At 43.5% G+C, this 13,311-nt stretch overlaps 1 long non-coding RNA gene across 2 annotated transcripts in view; it reads left to right on the top strand.

The window, feature by feature from the left end:
* The first annotated feature begins 323 nt into the window (after positions 1 to 323).
* Positions 324 to 13,311, top strand: part of LOC140489145 (uncharacterized) — a 323,165-nt gene continuing 310,177 nt past the window's right edge. For both annotated transcript variants that reach the window (XR_011963094.1, XR_011963095.1), the window contains exons 1-2: positions 324 to 453; positions 7,535 to 7,641. This is a non-coding gene — a long non-coding RNA (uncharacterized lncRNA). The remainder of the gene's footprint in view (positions 454 to 7,534; positions 7,642 to 13,311) is intronic.

The following is a 13,311-nucleotide window of genomic DNA, read 5'->3' as shown; positions in this document are numbered from 1 at the left end:
ACCATAACGGCCAGGTATGTAAATTACCAGTCGTTCTGGGAGCTTGAAAAGAAGTTTCTTACTCGAATAGTGTAAATCGATTTGAAATATGTACGTTATCAGATTTACATTTCAACTACAGTATTTCTTAAAGTCTCACATTGATTTATAAGAGAGGTTTAATGCTCCACTATGCCGTGAGAATGATCAATCCTGCAAAATAGTTTGCTCTCTGACCAATCTTGAAGCGTTCACTCCCGAGAATGCTTTGGCCCCTCTCCTCACTCACTCTGGTTGGAGGACCGGCCGCTACTCAGTCCTCCTGTTCCGCCCCTTCCTCCCAATTGCAGAGTTGATTCAGGCGTGACTTAGCAGGCAAGGGACAAAGGAAGTTCGAGTCGATGTTTTGTGACGCGGTGAAAATATCCCGAATCTTGGACCGAGGGGCCTGGGTTCAATTCACAGCTTGTGCAGGTGTGTGTAATAACAACTTTTACCAGGTTCATTAAGAAAAACAAGGGAAGTCAGGAACAGAGAGAAAACAATAGAAAATGCATGCAATGTGGTGGGGCTCTCAATGCTCAGATGATTTGACTCTTTACCAAGCGTATCAGGGTCCCAGTACAGACTCTTGCACGCCTCTTAGTGCACAGCCAGATACCACGATTGTGGGGGCAAAATGTTGTGGCTATAGAGGTGCTTTTCTGGAAGGCGCTCAGTTTTTGTGGTGAAAACTGTTGAGAAGGAGTCGGGTTTTGTATGGAGCTACCTGTCCCCCTCCTGTTGCAGCCTCTTATTATTGTCGTGGCTCTACTTCGTACATGGAGAAAGTGAGGACTGCAGATGCTGGAGATCAGAGCTGAAAAATGTGTTGCTGGAAAAGCGCAGCAGGTCAGGCAGCATTCTCTACCTCGTACATGTTTGGTAGAGATCAGTGACACTTCGTAAGCCCACAATACAAGATCCATCACTCTGTTTAAGACAGTAAAAATCTCTTGTAGCACAATAGTCAGAGAACAATACAGTGCAGAATAGGCCCTTTGGTCCTTGATGTTGCGCCAACCTATGAACTATTCTCAGCTCATCCCCCTACACTATCCTGAAATCACCCATGTGCTTATCTAAAGGATTGTTTAAATCTCACTAACGTGGCTGAGTTAACTACATTAGTAGGTAGTGGATTCCATGTCCTAACCACTCTGAGTAAAGAACCTGCCTCTGTCATCTGTCTTAAATCTATCGCCCCTCGATTTGGAGATATGCCCCCTTATACACACTAATGTCATAATCCTAGGAAAAAGAATTTCACTGTCTACCCTATCTAAGCCTCCGATCATCTTGTATGTCTCTATCAAATCCTCTCTTCGCCTTCTTCTTGCCGCTGAGAACACGTTCAAGTCTCTCAACCTTTCCTCATAAGACCTTCTCTCCAGACCACACAACATCCTGGTAAATATCCTCTGCGCCTTTTCCCATGCTTCCACATCCTTCCAGAAATATGGGCACCAGAACTGCACACAATATTCCAAATATGGCTACACCAGTGTTTTGGATAGTTGCAGCATGATATTGCGGCTCCAGAACTCAATCCATCTCCGAATGAAATCTAACACACTGTATGCCGCCTTAACAGTACTGTACACCTGGGTGGCAACTTTCAGGCATCTATGCACATGGCCTCCAACATCCTTCTGCACATCTACACGACCAAGAATCTTTCCATTGACCCAGTACTCTGCCTTCCTGTTATCCTTCACAAAGTGCATCACCTTACATTTAGCTGCATTGAACTCCATTTGCTACATTCAGCCCAATTCTGCAGTTTATCAAAGTCCTCCTGCAACCTGTAACATTCTTCCACACTGTCCACTACTCCACACTGACTTTGGTGTCATCTGCAAATTTACTAATCCATCCCCTATGCTTGCGTCTAACACCTTTATAAAAATGACAAACAGCAGTGATCCCAAAACAGACCCTTGTGGCACACCACTAATAACCGCACTGGAGGCTGATTATTTTCCATCATCCACCACTCGCTGCCGCCTTTCAGAAAACCAGTTTCTAATCCAAACTGCTAAATCACACTCAATTCCATGTCACTGCATTTTCTCTAACAGCCTACCATGTGGAACCTTATTAAAGGCTTTACTGAAGTCCATGTATACCACGTCAACTGCCCTACCTTCATCTATATGCTTGGTCACCATCTCAAAAAACTCAATGAGATTTGTGAGACACGACCTGCCCTTGACAAAACCATATTGACGATTTGAAATCATATTGTTGTTTGCCAGATGATTACAAATAGTGTCTCTTATAATCCTTTCCAAAACATTTCCTACAACAGAACTAAGGGTCACTGGTATGTAATTACCTGGGTCATCTCTACTTCCCTTCTTGATCAAGGGCATAACATTTGCAATCATCCAGTCCTCTGGTACTGAACTTGTAGGCAATGACAGCTCAAAGCAAAGACTTTGGCTTTGATAATCTTCTCCCTAGCTTCCCAGACAATCTACGGATAAATCCCATCTAGCCCAGGGGACTTGTCTACATTCAATCCTTCTAGAATTGATAACACCTGTTCGAAACTAACCTCTATTCTTTCTAGTCTAACATCTTCTACCTCATTATTATCTACAATATTCTAATTTTCCTGAGTGAAAACGAATGAGAAATATTCATTTCGCACTTCTCCAATTTCCAGTGTCCACACTCAACTTGCCACTTCTGTCTTTGATTGGCCCGATTCCTACCCTATCCTTTGTTCCTCACATACCTATAGAAAGCTGAAGGGTTCTCCTTTATTCTATTCGCTAAAGACTGCTCGTGTCCTCTCTTTGTTCTTCTTAACCCTCTTTAAATCCTTCCTATCTGATCTGTAAGTCTCCATCGCCTCATCTGTACCATTTGCCTCATCAAAACATAAGCCTCCTACTTCTTCTTAACAAGAGATGCAATTTCTGTGGTAAACCACAGTTTCCTTACCTTATCACTTCCTCCCTGCCTGACAGGGACATACCTATCAAGGACACGCAATGTCTGTTCCTTAAACCAGCTCCACATTTCCATTGTCTGCATCCACTGCATTTCACTACTCCATCCTATGCATCCTAATTCTTGCTGAATCGCATTATAATTGCCACTGCCCCATCGATAAGTCTTCACCTGTGGCATGTACCTATCCCTTTTCATCGCCAAACTAAACATAACTGAATTATGATCACTCTCTCCAAAGTGCTCACCTACAACTAAATCAAACACCTAGTCCGGTTCATGACCAAGCACCAGATCCAATGTGGCCTCCCCTCTTGTCGGCCCTTTGACATACTGTGTCAGGAAACCCTCCTATACACATTGGACAAAAACTGATCCATCCGACGTACTAGAGTTATAGAATTTCCAGTCAATGTTGGGGAAGTTAAAGTCCCCCATAATGACCACCATGTTACTTTCACTCCTACCCAGAGTAATTTTGCTAATCCTCTCTTCCCCCTCCCTGGAACTCTGTGGTGGCCTATAAAAAATCCAAGCAGTGTGACCTCCCCTCTCTTGTTTCTAACCTCAGCCCACACTAATTCAGTAGACAAGTCCTCATCAAATGTTCTCTCAGCCACCGTTATACTATCCTTGACTAACATGACATGCATGGGCCCATTACGGTGCTTCAAATTCCATGAGGCAGCCATACTGTCTATGACAGACAGACTCAGTCTGGAACCTCCTCTATCCTTAAGACCTTATGCCTATGCTCCTCCATGTCACCTTTGCACGTTCCCTTTTCAACCCACCCCACCCCACCCCACCCCACCTGCATCACTCCACATTTGGAGCTGTCAAGAGCAGAAGTCTGTGGAATACCCTCCCTAACCTTCTCTCTCCTCCGTTACGATGTATTTTAAAATCATTCTCCTCAATCAATGTTTTGATCATCCATGAAGCACCTTAGGAGATTTGCCGTTGCGAAAGATTCCATATAAAGCAAGTAGTTGTTGTTATTGCTGTACATTAGGAGAAACAGGAATGATGCTTTCAAAATTCTAACAAGAAAGTCACTGATAGGCACAGTGTGTAGGCTAAATAATAACATCACATTGGGATGGGCAATAAACAAAGAAATAACTAATGCCTGTAAAAATGGTACGGCTATTATCATGGGTGATTTTAATCTACATGTAGATTGGTCAAACCAGCTCAGTCAGGGTAGCCTTGAGGAGTTCATTAAGTGTATCCATGATAGTTTTTTGAACAGTATGAAATGTAACCGACAAGGAGCAAGCTATCCAAGATCTGGCCCCCGTGCAATGAGACAGGAATAATTAATGACCTCAGAGTTAGGGATCCTCTTGCAAGAAGTGTTCACTGTATGGTTGAATTTAGAGTACATCTGGAAAGTGTGAAGATAAAATTTAATATCTTGGTCCTGTGTTTGAACACGGGGAAAATAGAATGAGGGAGAACCTGGATAAAGTAGACTGAAAACAAAGATTTTATGGTGGGACAGTTGATGAGCAGTGAAAGATTTTCAAAGACATTTTAGGAAGTGCTCAGCAAAGGCATATTTCAGTGAAAAGGAAGGACTGTAAGAAAAGGCGGTGGACAAAAGATAGGGAATTCTACGCCAGTTACCTTATTCTCTGCAGTTGGAAAGATGCGTTGATCTATTATCAGGGAAGAAATAGCAGGGAATCTCGATAGAAATTGTCCCATTGGGCAGACAGAGCATGGATTCATGAAGGGCTGGTCATGCTTGACAAATCGTTTGGAATTCTAAGAAGACATTTCAAGCAAGGTGGACAACGGGGACCCAGTGGACGCGGTGTACCTTGATTTCCAAAAGGCCTTCAACAAGGTGCCATGCAAGTGGCTGTTGCATTATATAAGGGTGCATGGGATAGAGTATTAGCATGGATAGAAGATTTGGTTGACTAACAGGAAGCAAAGAGTGGGGATAAATAAGCCTTATTCTGGCTGGCAATCAGTAACTAGTAGTGTGCCTCTAGGATCAGTGTTGGGACTGCGATTATTTAGAATTGATACAGATGATTTGGAGTTGGGGACCACATGTAGGGTGTCAAAGTTTGCATATGAGACTAAGATGAGTAGCAGGACAAAGTGTGCAGAGGACTGGGAAACCTTGCAGAGGAACATAGATACATTGAGTTAGTGGGCAATGGTTTGGTAAGTGGAATATTATTTTTATAAATGTAAAGTCATACTCTTTGGTTGGAGTAACATTAATAAAAAGATGATTACTTGAATTTTAAAAAAAGTTACATTATTTGCTATGCAGAGGCACCTGAATATTCTTCTGCAGGAGGGTGGGTCACCAGGTGTAACAATCAATTCAGAAGGCAAATGGAATTTTGTCCTTCATTGCTGAAGGGATTGTGTTTAAAAGCAGAGGTTATGTTCTCGCTATAATGGGTGCTGGTGAGGCCACACCTGGAGTACTGCATGCAGTTTTTACCTCCTTACGTGCTCAAGGATGTACTGGCACTAGAGGGGGTGCAGAGGAGATTAACTATGTTGATTCCGGAGGTGAGGGGTTCGGCTTAACAGAGACGGAGTAGATTGGGATTATATTCATTGGAATTCAGAAGAATGGGAAATATATAAAATAATGAATGGAATGCATAAAATAGAAGTAGAGAGGATGTTTCCACTGGCAGATGAAGCCAGGACAAGAGGGCATCAGCATAAGATTAGAGGCAGCAAATTTAGGAGTGAATTGAGAAGGAATGTCTTGACCTCGATGGAGTGCATTGCCCAGGGAAGTAGTTGATGCTAGTTCAATGAACGTTTTTAAAGCTTAGTTTTTTTTTAAAAGGAAATAACTAATTAAGGAATATGGTGAGAACGTGGGTAAATGGTTCTGCATCCACAAAATGATCAGCCATAATCTTATCAAATGGTAGAGCAGGCTCGAAGCGCAGGACGGCCTTCTCCTTTTCCAAGATCTTTTGTTCTTATGTTATGCATTCCTCCCTCACTCGTGACTTGTAGATGCTGGTGTTGGATTCGGATGGACAAAATTAAAATTCACAGAACACCAGGTTATAGTCCAACAGGTTTATTTGGAAGCACTACTTTGCTGGTCCTTCATCAGGTGGTTGTGTGATTTTTAACTTTGTCCCTCACTCTTGTAACTGAGAAACAGCAACAAAAGCCACGAAGCAGTGCGCAAGCTCCAGCCAACAGTTGGTATTGTGGACAATGAAGAAGGTTATCTCAGAATTCAATGGGATATTGATCAGATGGGCCAGTGGGCTGAGGACCGGCAGATAGGATTTAATTTAGATAGATTAGGTTTGAATATCTGGTTGGCATCGACAGGTTGGATTGAAGAAGTGATTGATGTCAGCGGCGGACCAATACATAGGCAGGGGCGGACCTGGAGGACTTGGCGGCAGTTGGTCCTCCGGCCAATCAGTGAATGGGGGCGGGACTAGACTAGACCACGTGATCATCCTCGCGGTGGGCGCAAATGTTGGGGATGTCGGTAAGGAAAGAAATAAACAGCAGGAAGCGGGAGGGAAATGGTGTTGGTATGGTCTGAGAGGTTTTACAATCATTTGGTACACATCGGAAGATACAACTTTGAACCTTACAGTCCAGTTTTTGCAGCAAACGGGAATATGCCTCGTTGAGTAATCGGCCCGAGTGAGCGCCGCCATCTTTATTCGGGGCAACGATTCACTGGACACGTGCGCGGCCGCCAGCTTTGTAGGGGGCAAAGTTCAGAGGGATGTATGTGCAGCCTTCCTTGGTAAAAAGAGTCATAGGGCAGGATTTACACAGAGCACATTCAAACCCAGAGAAATGGACTTTTTTCTGGATTTGTTTCATCATTCTTTTAAATGATTTGGATGTGAATAGAGGCCGTATAATTAATAAGCTTGCAGGTGACACCAAAATTGGAGGTATTGTGGGCAATGAAGAAGGTTATCTCAGAGTACAGTGGGATATTGATCAGATGGGCCAATGGGCTGAGGAGTGGCAAAAAGGATTTAATTTAGGTAGATTAGGTTAGGATATCTGGTTGGCATAGGTTGGACCGAAGAAGTCTGTTTCTGTGCTCGACATCTTTGACTGTGGGATCATAAAAGTGAACTCTGCTCTGATTCACCGCTGGGTTCTCTGTCCACTTGTTCCTTATCTAGCTTCCTCAGTCTCTCATGGGTGTAGTTTTGCTCTGTATAGTATTTTACTATTACTTTCACAGCTGTTTTGTAAATGAATTGAAAAATGTAGAGCTGGAAAAACACAGCAGGCCAGGCAGCATCCGAGGAGCAGGAGTATCAACGTTTTGGGCATAAGCCCTTCTTCAGGAATGTAAATGAATTGTCCACTGCTGCCGGTTCCTGACCGTATGCTGTTCCATTATCAGGTTATTTTTTTCCACAATATCTTAGACAGTCAAGAATTCTTTTTTCCAATAAGCGAGTGCATTTTCCTTCAGTTTCTGACAGTCAAGTTCTGCACCGTTTTCATTCCCTGTAATTCATATTGCACTCCATGAAACATCAACTGTGTATTTCTCCTTCCACAGAAACCAGTGATCAATGCCAAAGCCTTGTTGCCTGTGGAGAGGGTGATATTTGACTTCCTTGTACTGCTGCAATTTGTATGGTGAAGGTGCGCCTCCAACGTGGTTGGGTAAGAGACATTACAGATTATTCACTCAGTGATATTGAAGAGTAGAAGATATCTGTACAAATCATCATAGTTTTAATTTCACAAAAATATTATTGAGAAGTTTTGACATAAGGCTACAGATGGAGAATATTGTGTCCAGTGACCACAACCATTGCCAAATAAGCAGTTTTTCAAGAATGCCTTAAAGGAAGAAAGTAGATCTTAGTCCATTAATTGTGGATTGTTATTCTTGATGTGTATTCGCAACACACATGTCACATGAGTAATTAATGTTAAAACAGCCCCACAAATTCTGCAACTAAAATCCCCCATTTCTTGAACCATCCTGGTAAATCTCCTGTGCCCTCTCTCAGGGACCCTGTCATCCTTCCCAATGTGTGGGCGATCTGTGGTTCGCACAGACCCAGCTGCTCTGAACCCTGTGGGGGATAGCATAGAGTAACAGTTGCACTAAACCTCACTGTCTGGAAATGAGTGAGAGACAGAAATCCCGATGGCATTTCAGATATATTTAGGAACACACTTGCAATGCCAAGGCTGACAGGTCTATGGGCTCAGTGCTGGAAAATGGGATTAAAATAGTTAGATGGGAGATTTCTTTACAGCATAAACCCGATGGACCACAACATCTTTTTCTGTCACCACAGATGCATAATATAGGAATATGACAAGCCACAATAGAAACCAGGTCAGAGAAGGTGATATTAGAATAGATGATACGTGATTGATTAATGTTTTTTGGAGGAAAATGTGAAAGAGGTTAAATGGGACACTGTGGAGCTCTGGGTGCAGGAATCTGAAATAAATAAAAATGGGTTATCTTGAAGGTTGGAATGAAAGAAAGGCACATCACAGAGATTTGTGAGGGTGGACAAGATTAAAGATAGAGAGGGTGTTGAGATTGGAGGATGTTGCATAGATTGAGATGTTTTTGATACCAGAGATAGTGATAGTTCTGAGGCTAGAGAGGAATTATAGAGATAAGGATGAGTTGTTCCCTTTCCCAACCCGACCTCTTTACTGATAATGATTGTTTCTCTGTCCTCATCTGCCATTGCCTCCATAGGCCTGCGACAATGAGAGTACACAGATAGTATGTTCCCGTTAAGGCCAAGGCTGGGAGGCATTGAGAATGCTGCATGACCTGAGAAATTGAGGCTCTGGTCAAGAAATTTAAGAAAGGATATGGCAGGTACAGACCACTGGGTTGGAGTGAGTCCCTAGAGGACTATAAGGGCAGTAGGAGTATACTCATGGGAAACCAGGAGGCAGAAAAGGGGACATGAAATAGCTTTGGGAAATAGGTTTAAGGAGAATCCAAAGAGATTCTACAAATACACTAAAGACAAAAGAATAACTAGGCAGAGAATAGCGACCCTCAAAGATCAACAAGACTGTCTATGGAACAGCAGGAGGTGGGAGAGATTCTGTAAGTATTTCATGTCAGAAAGGGGATATGAAAGATAGAGATGTTGGAGAAATAAATAGTGATAACTTGGCAAGTGTACATATTATAGAGGAGGTGGTACTGGATGTCTTAAAATGCATAAAGGTGGATAAATCCCTGGAATCTGATCAGGTGTATCCCAGAACCTTGTAGGAAATTAGGGAAGCTTTTGCTGGGCCTCTCGCTGCGATATTTGTATCATCGATCACCACAGGTGAGGTGCTGGAAGATGGGTGCCATTATTTGAGAAAGGTGGTAAGGAAAAGCCAGGGAACTATAGATCGGTGAGCCTGAAGTCAGTGGCAGAGAAGTTGTTGGAAGGATTCTCAGGGACAGGATTTACATGTCATTGGAAAAGCAAGAAATGATTAGGGAGAGTCAGCATGGCTTTGTGCATTAAAATCATTAACTTGGACTTGAGAAAGACACAAGGTTTCACATAACACACTGGTTAGCAGGTTCAATACCATAGAATTCTGGCAAACTAGCTGTTTGGATACGGAATTGGCTGGAAGGTCAAAGAGTCATAGATGGACAGCACAGAAACAGAGACCCGTCGGTCCAACCAGTACGTGCTGATCAGATATCCCAATGCAATCTAGTCCCCCCTGTCAGCACCCGGCCCATATCCTTCCTATTCATATACACATGAAGATGCCTTTTAAATGTTGCAATCGTAATGGCCTCCACCACTTCCTCTGACAGCTTATTCCATACACGTACCACCCTCTGTGTGAAAACGTTGCCTCTCAAGTCTCTTTAAAGTCTTTCCCCTCATACCATAAACCTATGCCCTCTAGTGCTGGGATCCCCCACGCCGGGGAAAAGACTTTGTCTATTTATCCTATCCATGCACCTCAGGTTTTTATATACATAGATAAGATCACTTCTCAGCCTCCGACGCTGCAGGGAAAACAGCCCCAATCTATTCAACCTCTATTCAACCCCCAGCCTAGCTCAACTCCTCCAACCCTGGAAACGTTCTTGTAAATCTTTCCTGAACCCTTTCAAGTTTCACAACATCCTTCCAATAGGAAGGAGACCAGATTTGTACACAACGTTCCAAAAGTGGCCTAACCAATGTCCTGTACAGCCACAACATGACCTCACAACTCCTGTACTCAATACTTTGTCCATTAAAGGAAAGCATACCAAATGCCACCTTCACTATCCTATCTGCCTGCACTCCAAGGTCTCTTTGTTCAGGAACACTCACCAGGACCTTACCATTCAGTGTATAGGTCCTGCTAAGATTTGAGTTTCCAAAATACCACTCCTCAGCCATTCACCCATCTGATCAAGATCCCATTGTACTCTGAGGTAATCTTTTTCACTGTCCACTCCCCCTCCAGTTTTGGTGTCATCTCACTAACTATACCTCCGATGTTCACATCCAAGTCATTGATATAAATGACGAAAGGTAGTGTATCCAGCAGTGGTCCTTGCACCATTCCACTCGTCACAGGCCTCCAGTCTGAAGAGCCAGTTCTGTATCCAAATGGTTAGATCTCCCTGTATGCCATGAGCTCTAACCTTGCTGAGCAGTCAGTGTCATAGTGCAGGATGCTTTTTGGACTGGAAGCCTGTGATGAGCAATATGCTGTCAGGCTGGGTACTGGGTCCACTGCTTTTTGTCATTTATATAAATGATTTCTATGTGAATATAGGAGCTATGGTTAGTAGGTTTACAATAGACACCAAAATTGGAGGTGCAGTGGACAGCAAAGTTACCCGAGAGTACAATGAGACTCCGATCAAATGGGCTGAGGAGTGGCAGATGCAGTTTAATTTAGATATATGTGAGGTTCTGCATTTTGGAAAAGCAAATCAGGGCAGGACTTCTACACTTAATGGGAAGGTCCTGGGGAGTGTTGCTGAACAAAGAGATCTTGGAGTGCAGGTTCATAGTTCCTTGAAAGTGGAATCATAGATAGGCAGGGTAGTGAAGAAAGTGTTTGGTGTACTTGCCTTTATTGGTCAGTGCATTGAGTACAGGAGTTGTGGCGTCATTTTGCGGTTGTACAGGACATTGATTCAGCCACTTCTGGAATTCTGCTTTCAGTCCTGGTCTCCCTGTTATCGGAATGATATTGTGAAACTTGAAAGGATTCAGAAAAGATGCAAAGATGTTGCCAGGGTTGAGGGATTGAGCTATAGGGAGAGGCTGAATAGACTGAGGCTGTTTTCACTGGAGAATCGGATGCTGAGAAGTGACCATAGAGGTTGATTAAAATCGTGAGGGACATGGATAGGGTCAACAGCCAGGGTCTTATTCCTGTTTAGGTGAGTCCAAATCTAGAAAGCACAGGCGTGAGGGAAAGATTGAAAAGGGATATTCGGGGCAAAGTTTCAAGCTGAACGTGGTACGTGTATGGAGTGAACTGCCAGAGAAAGTGTGGAGGCCGGTACAGTTACAACATTTAAAAGGCATCTCATTGGATATGTGATTGGGAAAGGTTTAGAAGGCTATGGGCCAAGGGCTGGCATATGGGATGAGATTACTTTAGGATATCTGGTCGGCATGGACAAGTTGTACTGAAGGGTCTGTTTCTGTGCGGTACATCTCTATGGCACTAATAAATTAAAATTAAGATAGGTTTCTCTTTTATGGAGAGTTAGCAGAAGGTCAGATAATTCTCCTTGGAGCTGAGAAGGTTAAGCAGTGATTTCGACCAGGAGTTGATTTGTTTCCAGGGTATTTCATTTACAGAGAGACAGAGTGAGAAATTTTTAACATCACAATTTTTAGTAACTATTTTCAGGTAACTGGCAAATAATACAGGTTAAAAATGTGAAGATTATTTTACTCACTAAGTTCTGAGCATCTGGAACAGTTTGACCGACAGCTGGATGCAGATTCAGTAGTTATTGTCAAAACAAATTTGAAATTTAACTTTTTTAAGGAAGGATTTGGAGGGCTATGTCCAAATGGGAGGTGAGTTGGGACTGACTGGCACCATCTCCAGAGGGAGAGAGTACAGCTCCAATGGGCTGAATAGCCTCCAGTCCCTGTGTTCTGTGATACTGACCCATTCACTGTGAATGATGAAGCTCATCACAGGGCAGAGCCGTAGAGATGTACAGCGTGAAAATAACCCTTTGGTTAAACAGGTCCATGCTGACCAGATATCCCAACCTAATCTAGACCCATTTGCCAACACTTGGCATACATCACTCTACACCCTTCCTATTCATATACCCATCCAGATGCCAAATGGTTTAATTGTACCAACATCCTCCACTTCCCGACAGAAGATTCCATACACGTACCAACCTCAGTGGGGAATAAAATTGCCCCTCCGATCCATTTTAAATTCTTCCCCTCTCATCTTAAACCCATGCCCCCTCATTCTGGACTCCCCGACCCCAGGGAAATGACCTTGTCTATTTATCCTACCCATGACCCTCATGGTTTTATAAACCTCTATGAGGTCACCCCTCAGCCTCTGATGCACCTGGGAGGATCCCACCACTCAGGTCACAATGGGGCCTGGCTGATTGACACAGCTTCAGACCAATAGGAGAGTTGGCATGATCCTCCAGCCAATGGGAGTGAATGAGGGGTGGGTCCAGCAGGCCAACACATGACCATCAGCTTTGCAGGCGCAGTGTCACTGTGAGGGGGGGACTGAATGTGAAGGAGTGGGAGAGACAGCAGATACTGGGAGAGAGATGGAGTTAGTGTGGACTGGGAAGGTTGATAAACACTGTTTCAGTCTGCTGGACCTGAATTAGATACTCCGGGTAAATTAGAACCAAAAGAACTTCGGATGCTGTAAATCTCACACAACAACCAGAAGATACTGGAAATGCTCAGCAGATCAGGCAGCATCTGTGAAAAGAAATCAGTTCGCATTTTCGATCCAGTGACGCTTCCTCAGGAACTGATGTTACTGAGAAAAAAAGTCTGTTTTTATGCAGAAGGTAGGTATGTCCACATTTACAAACACAGATTCAAATTTATCATTTATACAGGTCTGTGCATTTCTCAATCTTATGCATATATTTAGCTGAGGCATCAGCAGAGCCCAAAAAACGTCCGCATGGGCCCCCGTTCTTCTTTAGGCAGGCCGATCTTACACGGTGGTCTTTCCCCACCGCGCCTTGGCGGCAGCTGCCCCAAGCTTCAGTGCATCCCTCAACAAGTAGTCTTGGACCTTGGAATGTGCCAGTCTGCAACACTCAGTTGGGGTCAACTCCTTCAGCTGGAAGATCAACAGGTT

Source organism: Chiloscyllium punctatum, chromosome 18 (assembly GCF_047496795.1).
Source record: "Chiloscyllium punctatum isolate Juve2018m chromosome 18, sChiPun1.3, whole genome shotgun sequence".
In the NCBI taxonomy this organism is placed as follows: domain Eukaryota; kingdom Metazoa; phylum Chordata; class Chondrichthyes; order Orectolobiformes; family Hemiscylliidae; genus Chiloscyllium; species Chiloscyllium punctatum.
This window is presented reverse-complemented; position numbering and strand designations above follow the sequence as displayed.